This window comes from Megalops cyprinoides, chromosome 8, assembly GCF_013368585.1.
Source record: "Megalops cyprinoides isolate fMegCyp1 chromosome 8, fMegCyp1.pri, whole genome shotgun sequence".
NCBI lineage: Eukaryota > Metazoa > Chordata > Actinopteri > Elopiformes > Megalopidae > Megalops > Megalops cyprinoides.
Window position 1 is genome coordinate 17,211,542 of NC_050590.1, and position 18,924 is coordinate 17,230,465.

Genomic DNA, 18,924 nt, shown 5'->3' on the forward strand with positions numbered 1-18,924 from the left:
TCCTATTTTTCTACAGGGTCTAATTCCCTATGATGGATTCCTCTTTTTGAGTTTTATGGGGTCATCTAATAGCAGTGATAAGAAGCAGAGGATCAGGTCTCCAGGTGGTTTTGTGGCCTATTAGGCAACACATTCTGCAGGTCAACCTTTCCAGGAGACACTGGATCAACTGAGATTGGAAGTGAACATCCTACTCAGCTGCAATCACTATCTGTTTCACATCTCAGATGCTCAAAGGGGAATTTAACTACTCATTCTGGAATTCAGAGTTCACTTCTGTTTCTTTCAATCCTGTTCAACAGCACACACCTCAAACAATCCACCCTCTGGAGTTCACCCTGTTTTAAACAGTAAACAGTCACTAGAGAGAGGGGTGTGGGAAATCGTGTGCTTAATGAGTAAAAGAAATGCATATTTTCTTTTGTTTGGCTCATGTCCAGTCTTATACAAACAGTTGTAGGAACTCCTTATCTGTTCCTTTACCAGTAAAGTTAAATAACCACCTCCACAAATCAAATAAATTCTAAGCACTGAAATATTTGGGGGGATACAGAGGGGACTGGTAGGGAGGGGAGGGGGGGTCTGGGGAGCCAGGTGACCTAGGCAGGTACAGGGTTGGGAAAGGGGAGAGGTAGCGCCTGGAAAAAACCCCAAGAATCACAAGAGACACCTCATTGGTGACTTCATCCTCACCCCTGTAATTAACTGCATCCATGCAACATTAGCTAAAGGTATCAGGGAGGGGTAAGCAAGACAGCCATTTTTATAATGACAGCCCTGCAAAAGCCACAAAAAGAACAGGCAAACAACATACTAGGTCCTGGGTCTTAATCATGAGCACGCTGAGATACAAATAAAACACACTCAAACTCTCTCTTAAACACACACACACATGCACACGCACACACAAACACACACACAAATGGCAGTAGATTGGGAATCCATGAACACTGGGGCAATGACACATTGCCTTTTAAAAATGCACAAGGATTATACTGCTCCTGCAAGTAGCAGGACTAAATCAGGGCACTGTACCTAAAAAATCAGCCTGAATTTGAATTATATGGTTCACACTTAAAGAACAGGGTGTGTTTACTCTCATTTTGTCATAAAACTAATTTATTAAACCATTAGGGCTTTGCTGTCCCATGATGTTTTTCTTTTCACCACTTGTGATGCATGTGCACTCTGAGTAAAGTAAGTAAACTTAGGCTGCATTCTCAAATACTACAAAGTTCTACAAAGATGGGTGGATTGAAGTGTGCCAGTCGAGGTCATGCCTGGTGCTTGAGGTATGGCCATGCTCACATGTTCAAGAGAAGTGATTCTGCATAATAATGTCTACTGTATCAGGATGGGCTCACCCTATTCCTGGTTCCAATTACCAGCTTATGCCTGTGCAAATTTGCCATATAGAGTTGATGTTTTTCTGTCATGTGTCAGCAAATGCAAAATTCATTAGAATTCAGACAATACTACAGCAAAACAAAGTCTCCTTTGAAGCTGGCCTCTTCAGAGATCTGCCCATTACTGAATCAACTCATCCACAGTAAATCCAACAATGTGTCAGTTATGGGCCACTTTCTCAGGACCAGCTGTTATTTTACTATGTTCTTAATGTGCAATGCAGCATGATCAAAGGGCAAAAGAACATTCCGATATAGCTTTTACCGTCATCTGGGGAAATTTATTAAAAGAAATTTAGCCCATCAAGGCTCTTTGGTTCTGAGAGAGAGATCACCGGGCTTCCACAGCATTGAGTGAACACCATAAAGTTTGTAACCAGTCGTCTTTTCTTTCTCTACATATTTAATGAAGAAGTTATGGACTAGTCTGAGAGAGGGACTCTATTTTTAAAGGATCCTAAAATATCAGCATTAACTGGGTGATTCAGATCCAAGTGTTGAGCGTTCCACTTCCTGTTCTGCCTGAAATTGACTTTTTCCATGGCTGCAGCTAAGAGACAGAGCTTACATTCAATTCAAACACTTTCTGATACCAATAAAATATTCAATTAATTCAATTGTTCAGTTCAGATACAGCTAAACAGTTTATTCTCGTTTCACAGATACTGGTGGACTTTGAGCATACATTCTGTTGATCTAATGCAACTACCATCAAATTGCTACTTGCAACGATAAACACTAGGATAACCCAAGACAGATGTTGCACACTAGTACATGTATTTGGATGGAGGAACACAGACGATCAGGATATTTCAATATATAATCCACTGTTCAAGCACTCAGTCGTGACAGCCACATGTTCCTGAAAAGGAAACATAAAGAGCCAAATGTGAACTGTGGCTTTGTTTGTTCCCTGTCTGACGTTAGACAGGCTTTGGTGGGGAATGCGGGGGATGCCGTTTTTGTCAGCGCTCAAACAGAATGCTACAGAAGCAAAGAGAGGTTTAAGAATATTTTAATGGGCACATTATTACCCCTACCTGTTTGCATTCTAGTTTAATGGCTGTGTGTTTGAAGCTGGCAACAGCTGTGGTGTTCTAGTTCTTGTTTAAAGGTCAAGCCACTGAACTGACTTCACTTGAAAAGAAAGAGGGAGTGAGTGGGGAAGTGAGAGCAAAAGAGAGAGAGAGAGAAAGAAAGAGAGAGAAGTTACTGACATAACATGGGATTAGTTGAGGGAGAGGTTAAAAGTTTGTTGAATTGCGTCTGGCTGCTTGCCTGCTCCCCTGTTTATTGCTCCAGGCCCCAGGATCCTCTGCCAATGGTAACCGCACCTGAACTTTTCGACAGCGCTTTAAATGCAACAACAAAAGAACAAGCGTTCAAAGCAATCAATAGGCTGCGCGGCCATGCATGCAAACCTTGTCCACGCGACTCTTAACTGTACCAGCACTGAGAATGAGACGCAGAGAAGAGGGGAAAGCACGCGCAGTGCACTAACCCCCGCCAGAGGATAGCTTTGACTCACTCTGGTTAATCCTTTTGCCCCCGCACCCTCCCGCTCTCTGTGCCTCTGTTGCTCTGGAAAGCTGCCCAATAGCACTGTTCTCCTCTCATGGATTCCCTCTCTCAAGACTGAATTGGAACCTAGTTTTTAGAGATGACAGCCTGCAAGACAAAACTTTGGATAAAGCTAAAACAATTATGTCTTGCTGGAGAATAATGGATGTTGTGAGAGATCTATTGTAGATTATCTATGACTCCTTTTCCCTTTTATCCACCTCATTATTATCATTTCCTCTTGTACTACTATGCTCAACTAATTTGCGCATAATTTGCTGGATTTTACAGCTGAACACAGATGCAAGGCATAGGAATAAAATGGTTTAAGAAACGCTGACTAAGCTTTAGCCAAGAACTTGAGGGTAACAGCACGTTGGGCACATTACTCATGATTGCTTCTAACGAAAATGTGATAAATATGAATATTAGAACAATAAACACCCGCTGAATGACATTCACAGGAAGATAATTTTGTCTCTGTTTAGAGGTAGAGGAAAGCATGTCTGTATGACTCACATGATGCCCAGGACACAGACACCTTTCTGTCCCAAATCACTTCCCTGTTTCAGTGGAATTCCCCAAGTGAACCTGCCGCCTAGTCTCTAACATCCACATTCAGCTACACACAGCTCCTCTTTTGGTATGCAGAGACCTTGGGAGTAGGGGAGAGACAAGGGGAGAGACCACACACCATGGAAAGGGCTGTAAAAATCAGACTGAGGGTCCGTGAGATGCCCTGGTACACTGGCACACCTCCCCTATTTCCAGGCACTTTAAAGTAGCCTGGCAGCTAGCACAATTCAGTCTGAGTTCCCTCCTTACTACCCCCAACCGCTGAACTTGGCAAGGGGAGGAAAGGAATTCTGGACCTGCTCATTTTCACATGCACATCAAAAGCGATTAAGTGCAAGCCTGCTGGATTAAGAGGAGTCTCTGACCTCTCTCATCTTGGGCTAACCTCTAGAAAGCATTCGACTCACCCCTAGAAAAACAGTATCCAACTTCATTTTGGCCCAGTTCAGGTATCCGATTCGCTTGTGGAAGTAATACCAAATTACACAGCAACTGCTGCTAAACATTTATATAGTGTTTGGACAGCTGTCCCTTAACGGCAGGGTGTCTCAAGGCTGATTTTGTATGACTTTTGCATGGAATTAATGCCTCATTTACATTTCATAAACATAATATACATTTAGAAATTAGGATTGAAGAGTGTTCCTGGCAGCTCAGGGAGGCTGATCGTTCCATTACATTTCTTTTTATTTCTATAACGTCATCCCTCTCCTCTGGCTCCGCTGCTTTGATATGACCTTGTCCTGGCACATGGCGGATGGGCAGTCCTGGCAGTCTGTCTGGAGGTGTTGAGAGGAGACTGGCTTGCCGACTGCACTGCTGCCTGGCTGGGTTGGCAGGGGTTAAGGCTTCCAGAGTGACTCAGGTAACAACACATGTCCCAGCAGGCAATTTCATCCCCTGCTCCAAGCACAGGGATCTACATGACCCCCAAAGGGGGAATTCCACTGGTGTGAGAGGCTGAAGTAAGGGAAAAACTCACCCCTAAAAGCATGCTTGTGTTTGACAAATCAAATTGGCTGAATTTACATGAAATTTACCCTTCAAACCCTCATTTGTAAACCACACCAGCTTCAGGGAATGGGTCAAGATAGTAGTGGTGAGGGTGCTAAGGGTCTGAGGGACAATGTAAGGGGAAAGCATCTTTGTTCTGGCATTTTCCAAACTGGAACCAGCTCAGCCTGCCTGAAGGACCAGCAGGCTGGAAGCACTCCCAGACCCAGATACTCCTCTGTCAACAGAGAGATTCCGGAGAGGAAACAGAGCTTTACAGCTGTGAGCTGCAGACAAACACATCCTGCAGAAGACCGGCAGCTTCCACCAGTCAATGTGTTTTACACACAAAATCCATCCTCAGTTCTGCCTGCATTCTCAGGGTCCCCTATCCACAGCCAATGCTGTCAAATCCAAAAAGCCTGCTGTATATACTTTCTACACAAAGCAGCTCTCACAAGATTAGGGACAGCATGCATTGGCTGTAGGATTTTCAGAGGACGCTCTATTGAAAAATCAGGAACAGATGTGGGGGGAAGGGAAGGGGAGGAGCATTAAGGAAAGTGGCATTATGACAACAGGGAAGTCATCAGGGACTTGGGATGAAAGCCATAACCAATGCACATTTTTCACGTCTTTTTAAGCATTTAAGTCTTTTCAGGAAACACTAACCACAATTCACAGAGATCTAAAAACTCAGGATTCACCATATTGGACTATGAAGAGTTCAAATGCTCATGTGAAGGGCTGTGAAAGTACACCAAGTTTACCACAACCTGTAGACAACACTGAAGTAGTACCTTTAAAGATACAAAACTAGAAGACACAGCACTACAGCAGTATAGCCAAGGGGGAAAACAGCCTGACCCTTAAAAAGAAAAGATTATTTTCACCTGTAGAGTGGAATTTATGTGCATAAGTCAACAGCGCATCCTCATAGCAGAGCCCTAAAGTTTAATAATGACAGGACAGAAACTCCCTATTCAGCCTGACTGCACTAGCTATGCTTGCTTAGACTGAACTCTTGCCTTACTATAGGGAAACAGCACACTGTCAGTTGGGGTCTCTGAGGGGCTCCAAAGGGACAGGTCCTGATGGGACCCTGTCTCGGCCTGACTCCCTCCTATCCCACCTCCACCACATAGGAGGGAAGTAGAAGAAGGCAGCAATCCTCCCCGGCCAGAGTGGGGCCTGCTCCTTCTCTTGTCAGGAGTTAAATTGCTATTGGCTGCTCAATAAGCAGCTCTACTGCGTGGAGTGTGGCTCTTTTTTCCTCCTTCAGCTCTCCCAGTCTTGACAAGCCTGTATTGACAGAGCGGTTACACACTAACCCATTGGGGGAATCCTCGGCATCGTGCCTCAGGCAGCTGATAAATGGAACACATACGTTACCTGTAGCTTCACACACATACACGAACACGGGCGCATGCACACACACACACACAAACACAAACTAAGGTCAGCTCTCCCAGATACACTGATGCAATAAAAAGTGGTGTGAAAATAAGAGGCAGAGAGACGCTATGCTAATGTAATCTAAAAACAGCCCTGAGAGAGGGAAGTGTGATGGCCATGAAGGAAAAGGTCAAAGATGAAGTCTGACGGGGCCAGGAGTCAAGGGCCACAAATGTATGCCTGATCAATGTCATGCGCAATTTCACATATTTCAAAGGCAAGACACATTTCCACTTGAATTTGGCCAAACAACACTGTAAGTTTGTAATCATTTAGGAGCCTTTCTTTCAACACCCTCAAGAATCAGATTCATTCATAAAAAACCTGATTCAATGGCCAATTAGAGGCTTACTATCGGCTCACTAAACCCAGACACAGCGTCAGTATTGACACAGGGAAAAAGAGAGAAACTGTCTCTTACAACATGGATTGCACATGCTGAGGTATCAGAGGAAATCGCCAATATCAATCTGTCAGCTTCCGTCTGTGTCATTCAGCGATCCCAGAGGCACCGCTGACAGGGAGCTGCCAGGTCCCAGTGGGAGGAGTGGGGCAGGGACCGTGAGGAGTGGAGGAGCGTGCTGCTCCAGCTGGGATAGAGTGGCTTTCTCCACTCCCCCTGTGATGTGCAGCTGATAAATAGCTGGGGGTAAAGCACTTGCTTTCACTTTGCGATATGATGTCACTAACCTTCATTGATCCACAGCCAGGCAGGCAGGCCTTATCGCGTTCTCCTCTATGATATACTGTGATCTGGGGCCCAACTGCTTTTTAATACACTGCACTTTGGGTGACTGTGTCACAGGCTAACGTCTCGGCCTGGTAACACCTAAGGCAGTATTTTACTCTTACAGTCTGACAGCCAACTCAATTAAACAGACTTACAAACTCACTGGTCCTATGGACAGGGGAAGATAAAAATGCTAGGTGGAACAAGCTCACAGCCAAAAAGGCTTAAACATGCAACAGAACAAGAAAGAGCTGCAGGACTATCCAAACAGCAAAAGATCACAATAACACAGTTCTCAGCCTAAGGCAGAGTTCACCTGCACCTGTGGCTCAGTTTGTGAAGCTTGTTGTGAATCTAAGTGACTGAGTGACACAGCAGCATAGATGTATCAGGATCTGTGACTGAGGCTGCTTCACAGGACAGAGGATTGCTGTGCTGTGGGCAGAAAGGTGAGAGAGAAAATTCATGGTGGCATTCCTAATGCAAGATTCCCCTCATTCCCAAGGGACTAAACCGTGATCTTCAAACTGATTACCCCCAGCCACGTCTACACCTGGGACACCACCCTGAATGAAGAGAACAGAAACACACATACTCAGGGCAGCCTTACAAGGATGTATAATATATGGATGTAAAGACATAGCTCTGAGGGGGAGAGAGAATGAGAAAGAGATGTTTGGAGGCACTGTCATGGGAGGCAAACTGTTGTAAAGAGAGAGACAGGGAGAGAAAGAGAGAGAGAGTGGCAGAGATATTATAGACCTAGGGCAAGGGAAAAAAAAAAAACATGTCAAATAGCCCATTCCACATACACACACACACCATACGTGCACTCGCTTTCCTCCTGCCTCCAATGTACATGGGTATGGAAAAGCTGGAGATAAAGGAGGCTGGCGGACATGCGGCAGCATTATCCTGTCTATTGATTTTAGCTGGTGGGTATTAGAGAGAAACAGCAGGTTTATCAGGGCAGGCTCCCCCAGCACTTTCACTAACTAAACGAGTCTTTTCAGGGCTTATCAGACAAAGCGTCTATTACTGACACCTGGCGCTTCCCTGGACTAGGGTAGGTGTTCACCATCATCCTTTGTTTGTTTATTCTCTTTTGGCCTAGTTCTTATTCCATTTCTTCTTTAACCTCATTTTCTACACCTGTCCTGATAGTGTGATCTGCACTGTCTTTATACTACCCCCGACCTGATTTCATCATTCTGAAATGTGGGCATTTAACACTGCTACCTAACTGTATCAGTTCTACTCTCGTCTGCTCGTTGTGTGACTAAAACTTAAAACATTGTGTCTATGACACGCAGAATAAGCCATGACCTCTAACATCATTCCTCTCAGGTTTAATATAATTCTGCTGGGCTCTGGGTTTTAGGCACATAATCACAGAGATAATGAAACTAATATAATCCCTGAGAGCGGGAAAATACTTCTGCTAATCACTGTAAAATTAATGTTTTAATTACTAGAATGAAGATTTTCTTTTCAAAAGTTTTCAAACCCACCTTTGCAAACCACAAACTTTTTTACCCCTCTGCTCAAGCTCATTATATAATTCAAATATTTTCCCCCTAAAATTAAAATATAAACAGAAAGGCTCCTTTCACACTTTTGGTCATATTAGTAATGAAAAACAGTTCAGGTGGAGGAAATTCCCTTCAGCAGCTATGGTGAAATCTATGACTTAGTCAATGCACAAACTAATGGATTGTTTATTATGTATACATATAGCATATACATACATCCTATATATATAAAAACATATATAATCATACAGGGTATGGGGCATACTGTACATGAGCTTGTACATGTCTGAGTTTGCATGTGATGACATATGAGGCATTAAAAATACCAACATGAGAATACTTATGGAAAAAAACAACAGACAGAGTAGGCCTGGAAATACAGTACATTTAAACAAAAGAATGGCATTTCAAAGTCTTGTGAAAGCAAGAGAGGGTGAGCAGGAAAGAGAATCATAGCTTCACATGGTAGTTTACGGCAGAAATCAAATGGCCCCTATGAAGAGTCAGTGTCTTTCCTTCAGCCTTTCTGTATGTTGAAAACACAGGGACACAGACCAGCCCTCCGTTGCTGTCAAATATCTGTCTACAATGTTATAGGAGAAAATAAGAGAAGACTTCTGCCCAAGCTGGTCTTTTGCATGCCTGAATGAAGTTCTATATTCTTCCTCACATTCATTAGAGGCAGCACAGTTGGAGCTGGAGGCCCAGACAGGCACGCAAGCAGTTGCGCTCAGCTCCAGTGGAAGGTGAGGGAACAGGAGAGAGGGGACACTGCAGCTGGGCTCACCCTGTTTCTGGAGCAGACAGCAGGCCAGTGCTCTTTCCCGGTTGACCTGCCTATCCTGCCTCTGAGTCGGCCCTGTAATTTGCCGGGGGCGGAGATAAATCTTATCTCAGAGACCTGATTAAGTTTTTAATTTACACTCCAATCAATAGCCGAGGTCTATTGGCAATGTGTCTAAAACTCTATTTACCAAAGGATTCTCTGCTATCAATTGATCAAGGATCTGGGTGCCGTAAATTATGGGCCCACATGCATGTGTGCCTGCGCTGGGGGGCGTGCCACTGTAGCTCTGTATTTTTTTACATCTAAACCTTGCAAAAGATATGGAAAAAGTTTCACTACAATGACAGGATCAATATCCTCAGCAGGCTGGGATGTTGATCCTGTTTCTGAATCCTCCACAGTGAAATCAAAAGCACATAGAGGTCTGCTAGGGCCAGAAAGCAGACAACAGGTAGATGCTATGACAAAACAGAGAACAATATGGCATGTTTAATTCCCCATTGTTACAACCAATAAAGGCAAGACAGACAAATATGTATTGCCCTCTTGTTTACATATCTTTCACTAAGTTTCTCTGTTTCTTCTTGCAACTTCCTGCACTGTCAGCATATTTTTGGTTTGTGGTCACCATGGCAACCAGTAACCAAATTTCTAGCATACAGGCAAGGCATTACATACAGTGTCTAACTCACGATAGACAGTTGTGCCTTTAAATACTAAAGAACAGCAACACTCAAAAACTACTTCCTGAGAGTCACGCTAAAAGTGGCTGCACAAAAAGTCTTGGGGGAAAAAAATCCTTCCTTTTCTTTTCTCTCCCCTATTTCCGGTCACATTCTGCATGACTGCCATTATCTGTTTATAGTCCACACTTTCCCAACGGGACTCTTAAAGGAGAATCCACCACTGAAGTCTTTTGCTTGGAATTCCTTAACTGACTCTCTCTTCCACCAAGCCCTGGGATCTGCCAGGGGAAAGAGGGCAAAGAACTGTCCAGACACAATTCAGCACCTCAAAAACTTTCAGAAGACATCCTAAGGGCTATTTTAGGCAGCTCAAATGTTCAACATTTAAAAAAAATCTTAGAGAACTGGCTCAGGGGTTGGTGAAAGGACTGGTTTATATATTTACACCTTACAACCAACAACAGAAAGATGCAATCTACTTCACTGGCCTAACTGTACCTTGATTAGTCTGTGTGATCCTGATTGCAGAGGGTAAATGTCCCCTGCAATGTCTTCATATGACAGTGCAATGGGCTGCTTTTTGGAGCAACTTGCCATCACAGTAATAGTACTGGCACAGCTTTGTTCCAGTACGTCCTTAGGATGAACAGTGCAAGAGAATACAGATGACTGAAACATTAGCCTCAACTCCAACAACAATATATCCTGTAAGCACCCATAAGCATATCGTTCACACTTCCAGACCAAAGATGCTTTAAATATTTGCCCATCATTCCCACCCAGGGGAGAAGAGGGAAAAAGAAAGGCCAACAGAGGTGGTAGGGAAACCGTTGTCATGGCATCTCTTCTGCGAAACCTGCTGACTGTGTGATGCTTTAACATGAGATTACTCTGGACAGCTGACCTCAATATCATTGCATTCTGATGCTAAGAGAGACCTAATTGATTTTTTAACACAATACAAAACACTGCAAAGATTTTTACTCCAAAGCTCCTGGTATCCAAAGCAACTGCTTAACAGAATTAAACCAATTAACTGCAAAATAAACAGTTCTCTTTCCCTGAAGTGCTCCTCCTTTCCATGTCCACAAGGACAGAAAAAAAAACAAGGAGAACCACAAGCCTTGATTTACCACAGGCCTTCTGTTGAGGACCCTCATCCCCTAATGCTAACATCTCACCATTTCATTCTGAGTCCTTTTCTTTCTTGGAGGACATTAACAGGAGGGCAAGCCGCAGCGAGCTTCCATGAGCAGTTGCCATATCATTTCCCCGCTGTATCTTTTTCTTCAACTGTTTTCTATAGAAGTACAAAAAAATAAGGTTATGATTAATTCCAGAGAAGAATGTAAACTGATTCTGTCATTAAGTGGCAAGGCCATTGCCAAAGTGAAACAGAAATGCGCTTACACACATGCAATTATAGCTGCAAAACTTCTGCTCATTTGTGTGAATCCCAGCAAGAACTGATATGCTAATAGAAAAAGCAGAAAGTAGTGCTCCCTGTACAAAAATCTGAGTAGTTAAGTGTTAGGGTACTGTCTGACAGAAAGAGATTTTTCTCAGTGGAGAGCTGGCTGTATCAAGGACAGCACTTTTCACATTTCCAAACTCTAGAATTTTGAAGCAAGCATTCCAAAACATTACCACATCTTTCTGAACATTGCACTGTGCCCCCAATTCTACAGACACATACTATCTCTCTTTCTCTCTCTCTTTCATGTACACACAGACACACACACACGATTTCCACAGACATCCGTTAAAAGATGAAAATAAAAGGATCCTCTGAATTAAGACTATGAGTAATAATTGCAAAATATTCCACACTAAACACAACTGGAACAGAATTCTTTGACATCTTATGGAACAATTATGCTCCATTCCAGGTTTTCTGCTTGAGGGTTGACAGTTCTCACAGCAAACACTGTCCAGGCATCCTCTCCAATGACTTCATGTGATTCAATTGTGGCAATAATTATAAAAATCAAAGGTCTGAGTTTAATGGGAAATGTTTTTGACTGTCCTCTTCATGTTTCTCATAACCACTACAAGTAGCTAATTTTGTTTCTCATTGCATATCAAAATAATGCTATTTATATGCCAAGATTGGATTTGGCTCCACTGAAAAGCAATTCCTTAGGAAAGATTTAGAAAACCTTTCTTGTGATGGCTACAGACAGAATGAAGTAGCACTGCCAATGTAAACAGATGGCATATTCCTGGGCCCTGAGTGCGAGGCCTTGAAATAAAAAACAACCCTCATGTGACGCATGTTTGATAATTTGATAATGCCAATGCATGGCATCTGAAATTAAAATTAAAGTTAAAAAGACATTCCTCAGCTCCTGACAGTGACCCTGAGTCCTTGCACAAGGGTAATGCCACACTCATTTCCCAGGCCAACCCAGTAGATTTAGAAGAGACAAAACTTTCAACAATTTCACAATTTCAGTTATAAATGTATCACTGCATTCAACATAGATTTCGGTTCTAGAAACTATATTTTCACACAGGGAAAATAAATGTCTATGTCTCATCACAAATCATAATTAAAAATTAGCCAAAGAAATTCAAACAAAATGAATCTGAGCTACTACACACACAAAGCCATTCAAAACTTATTTCCCACTTTATTGTTCAGTTTCTCCAAACTTGGGAGGGTCTTCAAGAACCGTCTTGATGACCCACAAGCAGCTTTGTTTGAAGGCTATTTGTCTGTTTCTGTCCAACAAACAGGAGCTGTTGAATGTCAGAAGAGGGGCGGGAAAAAGGGGAATGGCCTGTTCAAATGAGCTTCTTTCAGAGACAGCAGGTTCATTTGAGCTACGGCCTCAGCCTTAACTCACCACCGTAAACTTTTCTGTTGATATGCAAAGCAGTGTGGATCATTTGAGTCCCCATGGCAACAGCACCCCTGCTTTGCACAAATGTAATGATTAATCATGGTTTTGATAACAATAGCTAGAATCCTAGTTCTTATATGAAGAGTGTGTGTGTGTGTGTGTGTGTGTGTGTGTGTGTGTGGGGAGGGGAGAGGTACAGGGGGAATTGTTACAACCCACCATCCAATCTCTGTGGGCTATTCCAGCTCCCAAAGTGGGGGATTGGTCAAACACAAATATCAGTGCACTTGGACTCTTTTCTTACACGTTCAAAAGGAAAACAAGGGTCAGGTATGACAACAAACCTGATAGGAAAATATTACACGCTCGGGCCTTGTGCTGTCCTCTAGCTCTACACAGCAGCAGCCACTATATTAAAAGCATACTACAGATTTCAAATGATTCCAATCAGGAGCAGGGCTCTTGTATGAGCCAGTCTCCTCTTTTACCCCACCCACAGTCTGATGAGCAAATTCCTCCACTCTCTGCTTTTTGTCAAAGTAAGCCTGATTACACAAGGATTCAGAGACACAGTGTCACTTTTTAATGAATTCTTCCTAAATAATCACTGTAATTTCCAAGTATTCCATCTCTTGTGGCTCATTACAGATGCCATGTTTGCATTTGCCTACAACCTCTGAATGCCTCCTGCAAACCCCTCAAGATATAAACAAAAATTCATATTATGTATATGTATATTATACATACATACATACACACACACACACACACACACACACATATATATATATATTCTGTTCTGTGGGAATGTATCTAGTGTGACATTAGAGACAAAGCATACAGTGTACAACAGTAAAGAGAAAATCCAATATATTCATCTGCTGCTACATAACATGATGGTACTCGCTGCATTCACAGGCACAGGAAGGCGACTGGAGCTGGGGCGGGCTGTAATTCAATCAGTGCACTCCGGCTTGACGCAGATTCACTTTGTCAGTTGCACTTTACCATTAATTCATAATTTTGAAAACGGAGACAAACCAAACAATCATTTCTTTCAACTCAAATACCTGGTAAAGGGGGTGGGTGAAAATCTAATAAGATTTTATTGGCTGTCCCCCTGTAAGCAAATTCTCTCTGTCCTTTCTGTTGTCTGAAGTCATCTGTCCATTTGGACAACATCTGCAAACAGGGCAAGGTGCATAAATTTTCCAGTTAGTCTTTCACTATCAGACATCATTTATAACTACACTGAAAACCAGTGCCATACTGGACCGTACTGGAAAGAGAGGAAAAAAAAAATCAAACAGATTCAAACAGGACTCATTACATTTCAAACTTGCGGACAGAAACAAAGGGCAGGCAGTGAAACTTGAGCATAAACATTTGTTTGGAGGCCCGGATGGACTGGCCAAGGCTGGGAGAGGCGCTGCCTGTCAGCCCATGCTGCAGAGGGTTAACAGAGAGCCTTAAGTGAAAGAACGAAGTAATGGTAATGAGCAAGTGCTCAGAGTGGGACCTTCTGCCCAGCCTCTTCCTTGCATTAGCAGAAGCTTCTTGCAGTTGTAAGGCCCTGTTGGGTCATACAATCACAGGCATTTGCATTCCTGATGGAAAGAGCTGGGATAAGGAGCTGAATGCTTTTCTCAACTTTGTCAGAGTTTGAACACACACACTGACACACACACACACACACACACACACACAAATACAGAAGGAGAGCCGAGGGGAGAGAGGTAATCTGGCAGAGGGAAAGAGGAAAAGCACCTTGAGGAGGAGTTCAAGACAGATCAGAAGTAGAAAGACAGAGAAAGGGCAGGGAGTGAAAGAAAGGCATAGCCTGTATGTGACTGACAAGAAGAAAAAGAATACAAAATAAAGCAAAGGAAGCATATGAGTGTCTAATTTGCAAACAGAGAGACATTGTGCATACAAGGGTTTGGATGCTATTTTGTATGTGCACACTTTTCTGAGTGTATTTTTGTGTGTGAATGTGAGAGAGGGGGATTTGCAAAGCCATGGCCCAAGTCATGGCCCATCCCCTTTTCCCAGGACAGAGGTCCAGAGAGGCCTCATATTTCTTGCTGCTGTCAAGCCAGAGAGAGAAAGGAGAGACAGTGAGAAGCAGCTGTTTTTACAGAGGGGCTACAGTGGAGTCTCACACTTCCTTTGATCGGACTCTCTTTGCCAAGCTAAGCATCCCCCCTGTCCTGCACCTACCCACTGAATTGGGAGGAAGAGCTTACTATGGCAAAGGGCACAGGTGTACAGCAAAAAGCAAAAGTTTGTGTAACATGGTGGCTGAACACCAGCAACAAAACTAACACATGACACCACAGTCATGTTCCTCTCTCTCCCTCACCCACCCTTCCTCTTTGTTTTAATGCAAAACAAATTACAGAGGAATGCAGCAAAGCAGGTCTTGAGATTGCCATTTATTATGTGGAGGTTTGTGAATATGGCAGTGTGTGCATACATATAGGAAGTGCGCATGCATACACACACACACACAACATGCACACAATTGATGTTTATACTGAATAATCAAACAGACACAACTGATTAGTTTTTACTGCAACAGAAAGCGTTGCCGCAAGATGAACTGTGCATCTGTACAGCTGAAACAAAAAAGTTTTGTAACTCTTCCAGCAGTCCTGCTGTATGAAAGGTCAAGCCCAGAATTGAAATTAAAGTTCCCTCCGAGGTGACTGGGCCACATTCAAATCCACAATTGACCAAAGCTCTTTCCATCATATCTGCTCACAAAGGCTACCTCTAAAATGAAGCTACATGTCTTGATTAAAATTTCATCTTCTATGTTTAATTTTTTATCGCTAGTTCCAATCATAATTCCATTATTGCTAATTACTTACAACACTGTCATCACTTCTGAGCTGAGGACACTTCTCAATCCACAATGCCTCTCATTCTTTGCCCTTTCATATTCCACTACAGCTGGTCCAAAGGTCTAAACATATCAAACTCAGCCTCAATACGACTCCTGTAGCCTCCAGTGCAGCAATCTATTTTCTTTATTAAAGGGCATGTAGGAGCACATTCATTTGACAATTTACAACTGTTTCATTTCATGTAGCTTTTCACACTGACAAAAGAAGACAGACAACATCAAGCGCAGCAGTGCGGTGCACTCACTTTGTAACGGCCATTTATAAAAAAAAAATATATATGCCAATGTGCCAAGATTTATTTCACTACTTATCCTGAATGTGCCATGCCAACGTGTGATTGGTTATTTACCAATCTGGAATGCAAATTCCAGCGCTGAGGTTTCCAGACAGAGATCCCCTCCCCCAAAGATCTGATATAGCTGAAATCTCATGTCAGGATCTAAAAATGTCTGAATGCAAGGAATACTAGACTGAAAGTGGAAGTACTCAGCCCCCGAAACTGCTTTCATCATGTTCCAACAATAATCGTCAATTAAGCGTTCATTATTTGCAATATGGCAAAACACTCAAATGTTTCTAGGAAATGTGAATCCCAGACCTCATTCTCTTTGACACTTATAAAGAAAGATACAAAACACATACAAAGAGTGCATGGTAAAATGGAGCACAGCTCCCACAGAGTGTAACTTTGTGTAAACATGAACAACAACAACAATGAATAAATTTGTTCTCATGAACAATAAAACATCACTGCTCATTACTTCTCTCTGGGGACATAAAATGTGGCAAACCTATTAAGATTCTGTTCTTGGTTTATTACTAAATGGGCAGACAGATGCTTAGAGCTGACCGGAGTATGTCTGGTTTCACTGCTGTGAGCTAGCAGGAGTCCAGAGTAGGCCTGCAGCCTCCTGGGTCTCAGGCAGAGACTGTTGCCGTGTTATTTGCAGCTTGTTCTCCCTGTCCAGTAGCCCCTAGTGACAGCACAGGGAGGCTGAAAGAGGCTGCAGCCTTCTGTGGCAGGAAACCAATGCATTAGTCACTTTAGAGAATCATCCTCTCCAGCTGAATAACTGTAACTGTACAGTTAATATTTGCTTCTGTCTGTTTGTTAATTTGCATGAAATTAAAATGTGACCTAAATGCATTTTTAACACCCAGAGTAATTAATCTAACATTTGCTGTGTGAGGGTGAAAGCCAACAGAAATATTTTCTCTGACCAGTGAAAGGAAACGCACAGAGGAATGAGAAGCAGGAAGATACATACATAAAAGAATGAGGCACATTGTTATCTCTTCAATGCACTACATTATACACAAAACCATGGGGAGGGGAGTATCCACAGAAAAAGAGGATGGTTACAATGGGTATGACTAGAGAAAGAGAGTAATAAGGAAAGACAAAAAAACAACAATAAACAAGCTGGGAAAGTCCGTAGCGTGTAATGCGCCCAGCTTTCTGTCGCTGGCACAGACACAATGGCCCTGCTGTAATTAACCAGACAACTGGACATTTGCATTTACATATAAATGCGCTCACAAGCAAGTGTTAAACAAGCTGACACAAGCCGTATGCATCAGAGACATGAGTCCCACCCCTTCCCCCCGGGGGGTCCTGGAGACTCACACACAGAGAGGACCCCCTGTGTGCCCACTCGTGCTGCTTGCTGGCACCTATCTCTGTGGTTCAGCACTGCACGCTGGTGTCTGGCAACACTTCATAGTTCCTGTTTCTCTGCAACTTATGAAAGTAGGCAATTTGACTTCCTACTGTAAAACCACATAGCCAAAGCTAGGACACAACCAGAAGTGGTCAGCACATGCTTATCATACAAGTATGACTACTCAAAAGGTAGCAGGGGAACTGTGTAACATAAAGGAAATGAATAATTTCTGTGGACAGATCATACCATAGATGTCAGACCTTTGAACAGGTAGTTGAGACTGGGATGCACCTTACATGTAAATATTACATGGTCTGTGTGTTGCTGAACCACACCACGGTATTGACCTGAACTGTGTTTATTCTGTATAGACCTTGTATGATGGAGGCTGTCATTTTAAAGCCACGTGAGGCCATGTTTATGCACCAGCCAAATAGCCCAATGCTCTAAATATAGTGGATATTGATTATTGTAGACTACGCCTGAATATAGTCATGACTCACTTCAGAGAGACCAGAATTTATTTTTAACTGCATATCTTCAGAGAATACAATTTAAAATGGATGTTTGTTACGCAAACACTACACAAACCAATGAAATACCTTTAGGGAGCTTTAAATTTGAACTCTCAATATATAAGCCTGTACTTTCACTATGTATTTTCACCTGAAAAGGCCTTTTTCTTCACCCCTTGCTGACCTGCATGTCTTAGATCTAGTAAAGTCTAGACTTTGGTCCTGCCAGGTAAATAAGGGTTTGTGGAGCCCCGAATTATAAATTTGTGTTGCACATTATATTCACTGAATTCAGTCAATTCTGTTCTGAAACCAGGAGATTGTTACCTGACAAGACTGTGCAATATAAGAGGAGCTGAAAACACCACCTGATGACAGGAGTATCTGTGACTGGTGCAAAGAGGGCAGCATGCACTGGGAATATCTGCACCTGTATAAACACACAGCCACACAAACATGCACAAATGAACATGCACCAACACACACTCTAACACCACTAAGATTTAATGTAAACCCAGCCACAGAAGAATAGACGAAGGATATATACAGAATTTAGCTGCAGCACTTTTTTCTATAACTTGTAATAACTCACTTTTGTATGCCTTTTTGTATTGGAATTGCTTTTAGACTCAGGCAGCCCTTTTACAAAATCTGGAATTTATAATATATTAAGCCTATTATAAATAGTTTATATAAATATATTTTATTTAGTGTTTCTAAAATTCTTTCTTTACAGTCATTGGCCTTGGGGTATGTGTTATTCTCCTCATGCTTTTAATTTGTAGATTTTCTGGTGCTGTTTCTTTCCTTTTTTGCACCCACAACTGTTAAGGCTCCAGCGATTCATAAAAATCTACAGGACGGCAGCAGGTGATGAGACTTGTGCTTGTAACCACTCCCACAATCCCTTTCTATTATAAACAGAGCCTGAGTTACCAAAAGGCTAGCAGTGCTGTGCCAGGACAAGAAGCAGATCATCAGAGCTGAGCCTGGGAATCTCTGCTCTGCACCAGCACTTCAAAATGCAGGCAGAGGAAATAATACTCAGAGACTATCTCAGAGGGAACCATTTGTAATGTTTCCGCCCCAAACCAGTTTCAGGAACCATTGGGAGGCTCTTTTAAGGGTCTCAGGTAGCCAGGACTCTGTCAAACTCAAAAACGAAACCGGCACTGTAGAGAGCTTACACTGGCAACAAGATAGATTCAGAGATCACTCTCTTCCCTAAACTTTCAGCATATCCAAAGGATCTGAGCACAGTCGCT

General features: G+C 42.6%; 2 protein-coding genes across 3 annotated transcripts in view; one reads left to right on the forward strand and one right to left on the reverse strand.

Annotated features, from left to right (window-relative positions):
* The window catches only part of zfhx3 (zinc finger homeobox 3), a 146,458-nt gene that overhangs the window by 115,593 nt on the left and 11,941 nt on the right, over window positions 1-18,924 (reverse strand). The gene's annotated exons all lie outside the window — the stretch shown is intronic.
* Window positions 1-18,924, forward strand: part of LOC118782303 — a 104,528-nt gene that overhangs the window by 15,877 nt on the left and 69,727 nt on the right. The gene's annotated exons all lie outside the window — the stretch shown is intronic.